At 39.4% G+C, this 13,692-nt stretch overlaps 1 non-coding gene across 1 annotated transcript; it reads left to right on the forward strand.

Annotated features, from left to right (window-relative positions):
* Positions 1 to 614: 614 nt before the first annotated feature.
* LOC112781239 (small nucleolar RNA R71) lies at positions 615 to 722 on the forward strand. Its single transcript, XR_003192028.1, has one exon. It is a non-coding gene; the product is annotated as a small nucleolar RNA R71 (small nucleolar RNA).
* The last annotated feature ends 12,970 nt before the right edge of the window (positions 723 to 13,692 follow it).

Below are 13,692 nucleotides of genomic sequence, written 5' to 3' on the forward strand. Positions count from 1 at the left end.
AAACTTAAAGTGGCCTTAGATAGATCAGAGACAATATTTGCTAAGCTAGATGGATTCTGCTCAGAATTCTCTATCTGTTGTTGAGTAGATGATGGAAAAGGCTTGCTATTGCTAAACCTGTTTCTTCCACCATTATTAAAGCCTTGTTGAGGCTTTTGTTGATCCTTCCATGAGAAATTTGGATGATTTCTCCATGAGGGATTATAGGTGTTTCCATAGGGTTCACCCATGTAATTCACCTCTGCTATTGCAGGGTTCCCAGAATCATAAGCTTCTTCTTCAGAAGATGGCTCTATAGTACTGTTGGATGATTCCTTCAATCCATTCAGACTCTGAGAGATCATATTGACTTGCTGACTCAATATTTTATTCTGAGCCAATATGGCATTCAGAGTATCAATTTCAAGAACTCCCTTCCTCTGAGGCGTCCCATTACTCACAGGATTCTTTTCAGAAGTGTACATGAACTGATTATTTGCAACCATGTCAATGAGTTCCTGAGCTTCTGTAGGCATTTTATTTAGGTGAATGGATCCACCTGCAGAATGGTCCAGTGACATCTTTGATAGCTCAGACAGACCATCAAAGAATATATCTAGGATAGTCCATTCTGAAAGCATGTCAGAAGGACACTTTTTGGTCAGTTCCTTGTATCACTCCCAAGCTTCATAGAGGGATTCACCTTCTTTCTGTTTGAAGGTTTGAACATCCACTCTAAGCTTACTAAGCTTTTGAGGAGGAAAGAACTTGGCTAAGAAAGCCGTGACCAGCTTATCCTAAGAGTTCAGGCTATCTTTAGGTTGAGAGTCCAACCATACTCTAGCTCTATCTCTTACAGCAAATGGGAAAAGCATAATCCTGTAGACCTCGGGATCAATCCCATTGGTCTTAACAGTATCACAGATTTGCAAGAATTCAGTTAAGAACTGAAAAGGATCTTTAGATGGAAGTCCATGAAAATTGCAGTTCTGTTGCATCAAAGAAACTAATTGAGGCTTTAGCTCAAAATTGTTTGCTCCAATGGCAGGGATTGAGATGCTTCTTCCATGTAAGTTGGAATTTGGTGCAGTAAAGTCACCAAGCATCTTCCTTGCATTGTTATTATTTTCGGCCATGTTTCCTTCTTTTTCGAAAATTTCTGTCAGATTTTCTCCAGAGAGTTGTGTTTTGGCTTCCCTTAGCTTCCTCTTCAGAGTCCTTTCAGGTTCAGGATCAGCTTCAACAAGAATGTTCTTATCCTTGTTCCTGCTCATAAGAAAAAGAAGAAAACAGAAAAGAAAATATGGAATCCTCTATGTCACAGTATAGAGATTCCTTTATGTGAGTAGAAGAATAGAAGAGTAGAGGAAGGAGAAAAGAAAAAAAATTCGAAATTAAATTAAAATAAAAGGAAAATATTTTTGTTTTTATTAAATTAATTAATTAGAATTCGAAAATAAAAAAAAAGACAAATGAAATTAAAAAAAAAATTTAAAACAAATAGTTAATTAAAAAGGAATTTTGAAAAAGAGGGAAGGAATTTTCGAAAATTAGAGAGAGAGAGTTAGTTAGGTAGTTTTTAAAAATATATGATTGAAATAGTAAACTTTTAAAATCAAACAAAAAATCAAGTAGTTAATTGAAAAGGATTTGAAAATCAATTTTTGAAAAGATAAGAAGTTAGAAAAGAAGTTAGAAAAGATTTTGAAATTGATTTTGAAAAAGATGTGATTTAAACTTATTTTGAAAAAGATTTAAAAAAGAAATTTAAAAAGATTTGATTTTGAAAATTAAAGTTGATTACTTGACTAACAAGAAACAAAAAGATATGATTTTGAAATTTAAAGATTGAACCTTTCTTACTAGGCAAGTAACAACTTAAAATTTATGAATCAATCACATTAATTGTTAGCATTAATTTTGGAAACATGAAATAAAAATAAGAAAAGGATTTTTGAAAATTATGAAAGAAAAATGAAAAAGATTTGAAAAAGATAGAATTTTTAAATTGAAAATTTAATTTGACTCATAAGAAACAACTAAATTTTTAAAACTTTTGACTAGATAAGGGAAAGATATGAGTGAAATAAGGGAAAGATATTTTTTTTATTTTTGAATTTTTAATGATGAAAGAGAAAAACATCAAAAAGACTCAATGCATGAAAATCTTGGATCAAAACAAATGATGCATGCAAGAACACTATGAATGTCAAGATGAACACCAAGAACACTTTGAATGTCAAGATGAACACCAAGAACTTATTTTTTTTGAAAATTTTTTTGAAAAGGAAAACATGCAAGACACCAAACTTAGAAATTTTTTATTTTTAGACACTAACAAATTGAAAATGCATATGAAAAACAAGAAAAAATGCAAAACATGAAAATGCAAAGATCGAACAAGGAAATTCATCAAGAACAACTTGAAGATCATGAAGAACAAATACATGAGTTTTCGAAAATTTTTAAGAAAAATTAAAAAGATGCAATTGACACCAAACTTAAAATTTGACACAAGACTCAAACAAGAAGCATAAAATATTTTTGGTTTTATGATTTTATTAAATTTCTTTTTTGGATTTTTCGAAAGTTAATTGGAAAAAGGAAAATAAGGATTTTAAGATTTTTAATGAGAATTCCAGGAATCATGCAATGTTAGTCTAAAGCTCCAGTCCAGGAATTAGACATGGCTTACTAGCCAGCCAAGCTTTCAGTGAAAGCTCCGGTCCAAAACACTAGACATGGCCAATGGCCAGCCAAGCTTCAGCAGAACATTACATACAACAGCTAATTTGCTGGAAAAGATAAAGAAGCTCTTCTCTTCCAGCCAAGCTTTTTTTTATTTTTGATAATTTTTTGAAAACAAAAGAATAAAAACAAAAAGCTTAAAATTAAAATAAGATTACCTAATCTAAGCAACAAGATGAACCGTCAGTTGTCCAAACTCGAACAATCCCCCGTAACGGCACCAAAAACTTGGTGCATGAAATTGTGATCATCAACAATGGCGCCAAGGACTTGGTGCTCTCAAACGTGAATCACACTTTGTCACAACTTCGCATAACTAACCAGCAAGTGCACTGGGTCGTCCAAGTAATAAACCTTACGTGAGTAAGGGTCGATCCCACGGAGATTGTCGGCTTGAAGCAAGCTATGGTCACCTTGTAAATCTCAGTCAGGCGGATTCAAATGGTTATAGAGAATTGATAATTAAAACATAATTAAAATATAAACTAGGATAGAGATACTTATGTAATTCATTGGTGAGAATTTCAGATAAGCGTATAGAGATGCTTTCGTTCCTTCTGAACCTCTGCTTTCCTGCTGTCTTCATCCAACCATTCCTACTCCTTTCCATGGCAAGCTGTATGTTGGGCATCACCATTGTCAATGGCTACATCCCGTCCTCTCTGTGAAAATGGTCCAATGCGCTGTCACTGCATGACTAATCATCTGTCGGTTCTCGATCATACTGGAATAGGATTTACTATACTTTTGCATTTGTCACTATGCCCAACACTCGCGAGTTTGAAGCTCGTCACAGCCATCCCTTCCCATATCCTACTCGGAATACCACATACAAGGTTTAGACTTTCCGGATCTTAGGAATGTCCATCCATGGGTTCTAACTTATACCACGAAGAATCTAATATCTCAGACTCGGTCCCCTGTATTAGATATCTAAGAGATACTCATTCTGTCTCATCTTCATGTAGAACGGAAGTGGTTGTCAGGCACGCGTTCATAGGTGAGAATGGTGATGAGCGTCACATAATCATCACATTCATCATGTTCTTGGGTGCGAATGAATATCTTAGAATAGGAATAAGGTTGAATTGAATAGAAAAACAGTAGTACTTTGCATTAATACTCAAGGAACAGCAGAGCTCCATACCTTAATCTATGGTGTGTAGAAACTCTACCGTTGGAAATACATAAGAACAAAGTCTAGGCATGGCCGAATGGCCAGCCCCCAAAACGTGATGAAAGGATCAAAAGACAATCCCCAGATGTAAATACAATAGTAAAAAGTTGTATTTATACTAAACTAGTTACTAGGGTTTACAGAAATAAGTAAATGATGCAAAAATCTACTCTCGGGCCCACTTGGTATGTGGTTGGGCTGAGCATTAAGCTTTCATGTGTAGAGACTCTTTTTGGAGTTAAACGCCAGTTTGTAACATGTTTCTGGAGTTTAACTCTGCTTTGCAACCTGTTTCTGGCGTTTGACTCCAGAATAGGGTAGAGAGCTGGCGTTGAAAGCCAGTTTGCGTCATCTAAACTCAGGCAAAGTATGGACTATTATATATTGCTGGAAAGCCCTGGATGTCTACTTTCCAACGCAATTGCAAGCGCGCCATTTGGGCTTCTGTAGCTCCAGAAAATCCACTTCGAGTGTAAGGAGGTCAGAATCTAATAGCATCTGCAGTCCTTCTTCAACCTCTGAATCTGATTTTTGCTCAAGTCCCTCAATTTCAGCAAGAAAATACCTGAAATCACAGAAAAACACACAAACTCATAGTAAAGTCTAGAAATGTGATTTTTATTTAAAAACTAATAAAAATATACTAAAAACTAACTAAATCATACTAAAAACTATGTAAAAACAATGCCAAAAAGCGTATAAATTATCCGCTCATCAATGACCCTCACTTGTGGAAGAGGGGCATAGACCAAGTAATTCAAAAATGTGTGCTGGAATATGAAATATAACCTATTCTTGAAGCTTGCCATTCGTCTGAATGTGGTGGCCACTTTGGCCCACAAAGGACAGCTAAAAAGGTGTTGGATTGTAGATTCTGGTGGCCAACCTTGTTCAAGGATGCTAACTGGTTCTGTGTGCCTTGCCATCAGTGTCAGAAGTCCGGAAACACGTCCCAAAGGGATGAGATGCCTCAGCAACCTATGTTATTTTGTGAGATATTTGATGTATGGGGCATTGACTTTATGGGACCATTTCCCAACTTGAGTGGGTATCTATATATTTTGTTAGCGGTTGACTACGTGTCAAAGTGGGTAGAAGCAATACCTACCCGCCTTGACGATGCCAATACCGTTGTTTCTTTTGTTAGAAATCACATTGTATGCCGTTATGGGTCGCCACGAGCAATCGTAAACGACCAAGGATCCCACTTTTGTAACAGGAAAGTAGAGGCACTGCTCAAGCGCTCTGAGGTATTGCATAAGGTTGCCACTGCTTATCATCCGCAAACCAATAGACAAGCAGAAGTGTCCAACTGGGAGATTAAGAGAATCTTGGAGAAAGTGGTCAATCCACAAAGGAAGGATTGGAGCCTCCAGCTAGGAGATGCACTATGGGCGTATAGGACGGCCTACAAGACTCTGTTAGGGATGAGTCCCTTTCGGATCGTCTATGGTAAGGTGTGCCACCTTCTGGTGGAAATTGAGCATAGAGCCTATTGGGCGGTAAAGCAGTGTAACATGGATTTCACCAAGGTGGGTGTAGCCAGGAAACTACAACTAGAGGATCTCGAGTGCTTAAGAATGGAGGCATATGAGAATGCCACGATAAACAAGGAGAAAACTAAAGCCTTTCATGATCACCACATCTGAAGGAAGGACTTTCAAAATGGTGATGAGGTTCTCCTCTACAACTCGAGGCTGCAATTTATGCCTGGCAAGCTCCGTTCTAGATGGGAAGGACCCTTCAAGGTGAAGGAGATAAAGCCATATGGAGTGGTAGAGTTGTTTGACCCTCAAGGTGACACAACTTTCAAAGTGAATGGACATAGAGTGAAGAAGTACCATGGCTACAAGTCACCAAGAGAAGTGGAAGTGCTCCCACTTGAGGATGCACCAAAGGGAGAGGAAGCTTAAGCAGAGGACCATCCAACTTAAGGACGTTAAAGAAAAGTGCTTGGTGGGAGGCACCCCACCGTGGTAAGATCTTCCTTGTGTATACCATCCTGCTTTTAGCTTTAGATTCTTGTGAATTTTGTGACTTCTAGATGTTATTGATTGCTTAGGAATGCTAGTTTTATTGTTGGATAATTAGGATGTTCATATAGAATTTCCTCATTTTGGTATGGATAAATTGTTGAAGTGAAGAGAATGCTATGTTTTGAATAAGTGCATGAATTTGAGTGTGTTCTCTTGACTACTAGCTTAAACACCTGCCAAGAATGTGTTAGAATAGCTTTTCCCTATGTTGATTTAAAAAAAAAGCAAGGAAAAAGGGCATCCGCGCACGAGCACACTGTGCACGCGTGCGTCTGAGGTGTATTTCTTACTCTTGGGCCAAAAATCCGAGACTCATGCCCACTTTGTGCCCATTTCATGCTAGGCACCCACGCGTCAGCGTACGTGCCGCTTGCGCGTCCCTTGCAAATTGGTCATCGACGCGCAAGTGTACTGTGCGCGCGCGCGCTGATGGTGCTATATGGAATCCCTGGTACAAAACCAGAGAGTTGTGCCATACTTGTGCCTAACCTGTGCCCGCACCGACGCGTCCGTGCACTGCGTGCGTCCGCGCCGGTGGCCAATTCACTCATGCATGCGTCCGCGCACTGTGCGCGTCTGCGTGCCTGTGCTGCGTGCCAACTCTAGTACAATTCACCTGAGACTTAGGCCTACTTTGTGCCAACCTTGTGCCAGGAGCCCCACTACCCTCACGCGTCAGCGCCCTTGACGCGTACGCGCCCCTCGCTCCACCTTCATTGACGCGCCAGCGCACTGTGCGCGCGCGCGCCAGTTGCGCGAAACAGTTTTAAAGCTGCGCGCCTAGTGCACGAATTGAAGATCACACTCTTCACAACTCGTACCACTAACCAGCAAGTGCACTGGGTCATCCAATTAATACCTTACGTCAGTAAAGGTCGATCCCACGGAGATTGTCGGCTTGAAGCATGCTATAGTTATTTTGTAATTCTTAGTAAGGAAATTCGTAATAAAACTGATTGGGTTTACGAAGAGTAAATAACATAAAATAAATAATACTTGTTATGCAGTAATGGAGAACAGGTTGAGGTTTTGGAGATGCTCTGTCTTCTGAATCTCTGCATTCCTACTGTCTTCTTCTTCAAGCACGCAGGGCTCCTTCCATGGCAAGCTATATATTGGTGGATCACTGTTGTCAATGGCTACCATCCATCCTCTCAGTGAAAATTGTCCCAATGCGCTGTCACCGCACGGCTAATCATCTGTCGGTTCTCACTCATGTTGGAATAGAATCCATTGATTCTTTTGCATCTGTCACTACGCCCAACACTCGTGAGTTTGAAGCTCGTCACAGTCATCCCTTCCCAGATCTTACTCGGAATACCACAGACAAGGTTTAGACTTTTCCGATCTCAGGAATGGCCGCCAATAATTCTAGCCTATACCACGAAGACTCTGATCATGAACAAGGATGCTAAGAGATACACACTCAAGCTAGTGAAGATAGAACGGAGGTGGTTGTCAGGCACGCGTTCATAGGTGAGAAAGATGATGAGTGTCATAGATCATCATATTTATGAGGGCGAAGTGCGAGTGAATATCTTAGAATAGAAACAAGCGTGATTGAATTAAAAACAGTAGTAATTGCATTAATTCATCGAAACACAGCAGAGCTCCTCACCCCCAACCATGGGGTTTAGAGACTCATGCCATCAGAAATACAATATGAAATGTGTAAAATGTCATGAGGTCCATAGTTAGTCTCTGAAAGTAGTATTTATACTAAACTAGTAGCTAGGGTTTACAGAAAATGAGTAAACTAAGATGGATAGTGCAGAAATCCACTTATGGGGCCCACTTAGTGTGGGTTTGGGCTGAGCATTGAGCTTTACACGTGTAGAGGCTTCTTTTGGAGTTAAATACCAGGTTGCAGCTTGTTTGTGGCGTTTAACTCTAGTTTGTAACTTGTTTCTGGCATTTAACTTCAGAATAGGGCAGGAAGTTGCGTTCAACGCCAATTTGCGTCATCAAAACTTGGGCAAAGTATGGACTATTATATATTGCTAGAAAGTCCTGGATGTCTACCTTCCAACGCAATTGAGAGCGCGCCAATTGGGTTTCTGTAGCTCGAGAAAATCCATTTCGCGTGGAGCAGGGTCAGAATCCAACAGCATCTGCAGTCCTTTTTCAGCCTCTGAATCAGATTAAAGCTCAGATCACTCAATTTTAGCCAGAAGATACCTGAAATCACAGAAAAACACACAAACTCATAGTAAAGTCTAGAAATGTGATTTTTGCATAAAAACTAATAAAACTATACTAAAAAGTAGCTAAATCCTACTAAAACTATAATGAAAATACCCCCAAAAAGCGTATAAAATATCCGCTCATCATAACACCAAACTTAAACTGTTGCTTGTCCTCAAGCAACTACATAAATAAAACAGGATAAAAATAAGGACAAGAGGGGATAACATCTTAGAGTTTTACATGAAACTCAAATTCTCATTAGATGAGTGGGACTAGTAGCTTTTTGCTTCTGAACAGTTTTGGCATCTCCATTCATCCTTTGAAGTTCAGAATGATTGGCACCTATAGGAATTCAGAATTCAGATAGTGTTATTGATTCTCCTAGTTTAGTATGTTGATTCTTGAACACAGCTACTTTATGAGTCTTCGCCGTGGCCCTAAGCACTTTGTTTTCCAGTATTACCACCGGATACATAAATGCCACAAACACATAATTGGGTGAACCTTTTCAGATTGTGACTTAGCTTTGCTAGAGTCCCCAATTAGAGGTGTCCAGAGTTCTTAAGCACACTCTTTTTGCTTTGGATCATGACTTTAATCGCTCAGTCTCAAGCTTTTCACTTGACACCTTTACGCCACAAGCACATGGTTAGGGACAGCTTAGTTTAGCCGCTTAGGCTGGGATTTTATTCCTTTGGGCCCTCCTATCCACTGATGCTCAAAGCCTTGGACCCTTTTTATTTTACCCTTGCCTTTTGGTTTAAAGGGCTATTGTCTTTTTTTTTTGCTGCTTTTTCTTGCTTCAAGAATCAATTTCATGATTTTTCAGATTATTAATAACATTTTGCTTTTTCATCATTCTTCAAGAGCCAACAGTTTTAACATTCATAAACATCAAATTCAAAAGACAGATGCACTATTCAAGCATTCATTCAGAGAACAAAAAGTATTGCCACCACGTATAAATAATTTGAATTTTTTTCTCATTAAAAACTCGAAAATAAAATTGCCTCCTTATTCTAAAAATCTACTATTTTATTCATGTTTAATGATGATAAGAAAGATAAATTATAACTTAATTGGGGATAAAAAAATAAAGATAAAAAATCTGCTATTTTTTTCAACAACCTTTATTTTGGAAGATAGATGCTCCTTTAGTCTGTGGGGTGCTTGGCCCTTCAAGAGACAGCTTCGGGCGCTTCAGCTCCTATAGCTCACTGATAAACCATTATTTTATGGTTTACATTGTGTTTAATTGTGTGGTTTTATCAAATCTTTACCCACTTATTCATTAAATAAACATGCATTTATAATTCCTTCCTAAAAATACTTTATGGTTGAAAACTTGCTTCCTAGAGACTTTTAATTTTGTATTTTAATTCTCCTTTATTCCATTCGATGCCATAATCTGTGTATTGAGTATTTCAGGCTTCATAGGGCATGAATGACTTGGAGATTAGAAAGGAAGCTTTCAAAAATAGAAGGAACACAAGAAATTAAGGAGATAGCCAGCGAGAAGTGACGCGGGCGCATGGCTCACGCGACCGCGCGACATAGAGGAACTTGCACTGACGCGGACGCATGGCTCACGCGACCGCGCGGATTGGAAACTGCACAAGTGACGCGAAGGCGTGGACGACGTGCACGCGTGGCAAGGCAAAATGCTGAATGACGCGAACGCCTGGATGACGCGATCGCGTGACGTGCGCGATCTGCAGAATTCACTGGGGGCGATTTTGGGCCCTTTTTTGACCCAGTTTTCGGCCCAGAAAAGCAGATTAGAGCCAGGGAAAATACAGAGACCAAAAGAGAACATTCATTCCACATAATTTTAGTTTTAGATCTGATTTTTCCTCTCCTCTAGGTTTTCTCTCTACACATTGATAGTTCTTAGGATTTTGATATCATTGCTTTTTGGATTGGGATATTGAGAAGAGTTATTACCTCAGTCAGGACTTCGTCATTCTAGTTTGTTTCCTTACTTGTCTCTTACTCTTCCATGTCTTTATTTATTCAGAATCACTATTGGATTATTTTTAGAATTTATTAATACAAGAATCATTTTTATTTTTAATTGATATTTGATTATTATTTATCATCTCTTTCTTTATTTCCCTTTCTTATGTTATGGAGTTTACATTCATAATTAGCGAGTAGTTCCATAACTTGATTGGGAGTTGATTGAAAGGAGGACCATGAGTTGGAATGCTCAAGAGAAAAATTGTAATTGGGTTTATTGTTGGATTGTCCTCTAGTCACTGACACTAATCCTTTCCAAGGGGAAGGATTGGAAATTGTGAATAGAAATAACTTTCCAACTTGCATGAGTTTTCTCTACCTAGTAAAGGGATAACTAAGCAGAACAACCTTTAATTATCAATTAATCTTGAGAGTACTCCAATAAGAATAGGGCTTCCAACTAATCTACTCCCAGTCAAGGTTTTTATTAAATTACATAAATTCTCTAATTTAATTTCCTGTTTATCAACTCAAACTATTTTTGAAAACATCTGATTAATAAAATAGCACATCTTTCTGCAACTCGTTGGGAGACGACCTAGGATTCATACTCCCAGTATTTTGATTTTAATTCTTATTTTGTGACAACCCTTCTAAATTGATAAGTGGATCTTCGGTTGGTTAAGAACTGTTCTTGCAACGTATCTCTTACAATAATTTCTTAACTCGCCAATTTCCGCCACGACAATTTTTGGCGCCGTTGCCGGGGAGTTGCAATAGAGTGCTAAGTTATTGATTGGAATTTTTTTTTTTGCATTTTATTTTATTTTTGCTACTATGATCTACATGTTTCTTTTGTTAAATGACGCGTTCACTTCCTGATCCAAGCTTGCCAGTATTTGATCCTGAGATTGAAAGAACTATCTCACGAATAAGGCAAGCTTGGCGTCAGTTAGTCTTCTCTAAGGGTGAATCTGAAACGTCACTTGAGGAAGAAACAAGCTCCCTTTCTGCTAATTCAGTTGATTTACGTGTAGGTGACATGGTAGCACCTAGGAAAATTACTATCCAGGAGGCTGGAGCCCCTGATTTCACAATGCAAAGCATCACCCAGCAGTGGCTACAGACTTTGAAATAAATACTGCACTGCTCAATTTGATGCCTAAGTTTCATGGCTTACCTGCTCAAGAGCCTATCAAGCACCTGAGAGATTTCCAAGCAGCCTGTTCTACTGTCAGGCGTGATGGTGCAGATGAAACTTCAATTTTGTTAAAAGCCTTCCCATTCTCTCTTGAGGGAAAGACAAGAGAGTGGTACTACACTCAACCCGCAGTAACTGTTTCTTACTGGGATACGCTCAGAAGAGAATTTTGGGAAAAATTCTTCCCAGCTGAAGTTACTAACAAACTAAGGAAAGGCAGTTCCATGATTGTTCAGGACGAATCCGAGCCTCTCTATGAATACTAGGAGCGCTTCAATAATCTTCTGGAAGCTTGCCCCCACCATATGATTGACAAGATAGTGTTGCTCGGCTATGTCACACAGGGCATGAGGCCCCAAGATAAGACCACATTGGAAAGTGCTAGCAATGGGTCTATGAAAAAGTACAAGACCACTGATGAGGCATGGTAATTGATCAGCGACTTAGCTGAATCTACTCAGAATCACAGGCAGAAACAAGGCCGTTCAAAAGCTGTTGCAGAAGTATCCTCTAGTAGAGAGACTGCTACGCTAACTCAGAGTATCTGTGAAACGACCAACTTACTGAAGCAGATGCAATTGAATCAACAACAAGTTCAGCAAGCTCAACCTTCTCCACCATAGCAAAGCCAACAGTTAGTCCCACAGAGAGTGTGTGGAATCTATGCTGATTATAGCCATTATACTGATGAATGTTCGCAGCTCCAGCAAGAAGACAACACTGTGGCAGCCACTCATAACTTCTATGACCATCACAATCAAGGATACAATCAAGGTGGTAGCTACAACCATGGATGGCAGGACAATTTGAACCAAGGTTGGAGAGATAATTCTAATTAGAGCTAGAGGGACAATAATAACAGAGGAGGCAGAGACAATCAGGGAAATCAGAGGTGGAATAATAACAACAACAGGCAGCAGAACCAGAACCAGCCTTACAGAGCACCTCACATGAGGCAATTCCAAGGATCACAGCACAACCAACAGCAGACCTCTCAGATCACCTGTCCTTCTTCATCTTCTAATGATGAGTTACTACAATCCATTTATCAGAGACAACAGGCCATGGAAAACAACCTTACTTCTACTCTAAATGGTCTGAACTATACCTTGTAAGCTCTTGTCTCACAGATTGGATCAATTAATAACTCCAATAACCAGCCTTTGAGCTCCAGTGGAATCCACTTTCAACCATTACCCAATCCAAAGGGTGGTATTAATGCCATCACCCTAAGGTCCGGAACCACATTATAAGAGAGGAATCAGGAGGAGCCAAGCCCACCAGAACACACCTCAGCTAAAGAGGTAGTGGAAATAGAAGATGTTGAGGAGGAAGAGGTTATACAGAACATAGCTGAAGAAGAAATTATTCCTTTAGGTAGTTCTATATCTGCTTTAATGGGAGGTATACCTGAAAAGTGTAGTGATCCAGGTCCATGTATGGTTAATTATACTATTGGTGGTATAGTATTTTCTGACTGCATGTGTGATTTAGGAGCATGTGTGAGTATAATGCCTTTGTCTATATATGATATTTTGAGGCTCCCTCCCTTAAAAAGGTCGGCAACTCGTTTTGTGTTAGCAGATAAAAGCATTATTACAGTAGTTGGAGTTGCTGAAGATGTATTAGTGGGCATTAAGGGGCTCACATTTCCCATTGATTTTTATGTCCTGGAGATGCCCCAAAATGACTTAGAGAAGCCATCATCAATCCTACTCGGAAGACCATTCCTGAAGACCTCGAAGTTCAAATTGGATGCTTTTTCAGGAACATACTTTTTTGAAATAGACGGCCGAGTAGTAAGCTTCAATCTGAATGGAGTTATGAAGCACCCTCCAGAAGATCATTTTTTCCTCCAGTGTGACATCATAGATGAAACCGTAGCTGAAATTCACCAGGAGGAGTTAGAGGAGAAGTACATAGGACAAGGTCCGAGTGTGGGGACACTTTCTGAGGACAATGAAAGTACTTTACCATTGTCACCAGCTCCAGACAATCCAGAGCCTAGCCATTAGCAGAAGTTAGAATTAAAACCCCTCCCTCCACACCTCAAATATGCTTACCTTGAGGACAAGCAGACGTTTCCAGTTATCATTGCACGGGAACTCACTTCTCAACAAGAAGAGCAGTTACTTAGTGTGCTGAGGAGGCACAAGAAGGAAATTGAGTTTGGCAGACATAGTAGGCATCAACCCTCAAGTTTATGAGCACAGAATATTTTTAGAAGAGGGAGCTAGGCCTATTCGTCAACCCTAGAGAAGACTGAATCCCACTATCTTAGAGGTTGTCAAAAAGGAAGTGACCAGACTACTTGAGGCGGATATCATCTATCCCATCTCATACAGTGAATGGGTAAGCCCAGTATAAGTGGTGCCCAAGAAGTCTGGAGTCACTACAGTGAAGAA

This window comes from Arachis hypogaea, chromosome 19 (assembly GCF_003086295.3).
Source record: "Arachis hypogaea cultivar Tifrunner chromosome 19, arahy.Tifrunner.gnm2.J5K5, whole genome shotgun sequence".
Classification (NCBI taxonomy): Eukaryota; Viridiplantae; Streptophyta; class Magnoliopsida; order Fabales; family Fabaceae; genus Arachis; species Arachis hypogaea.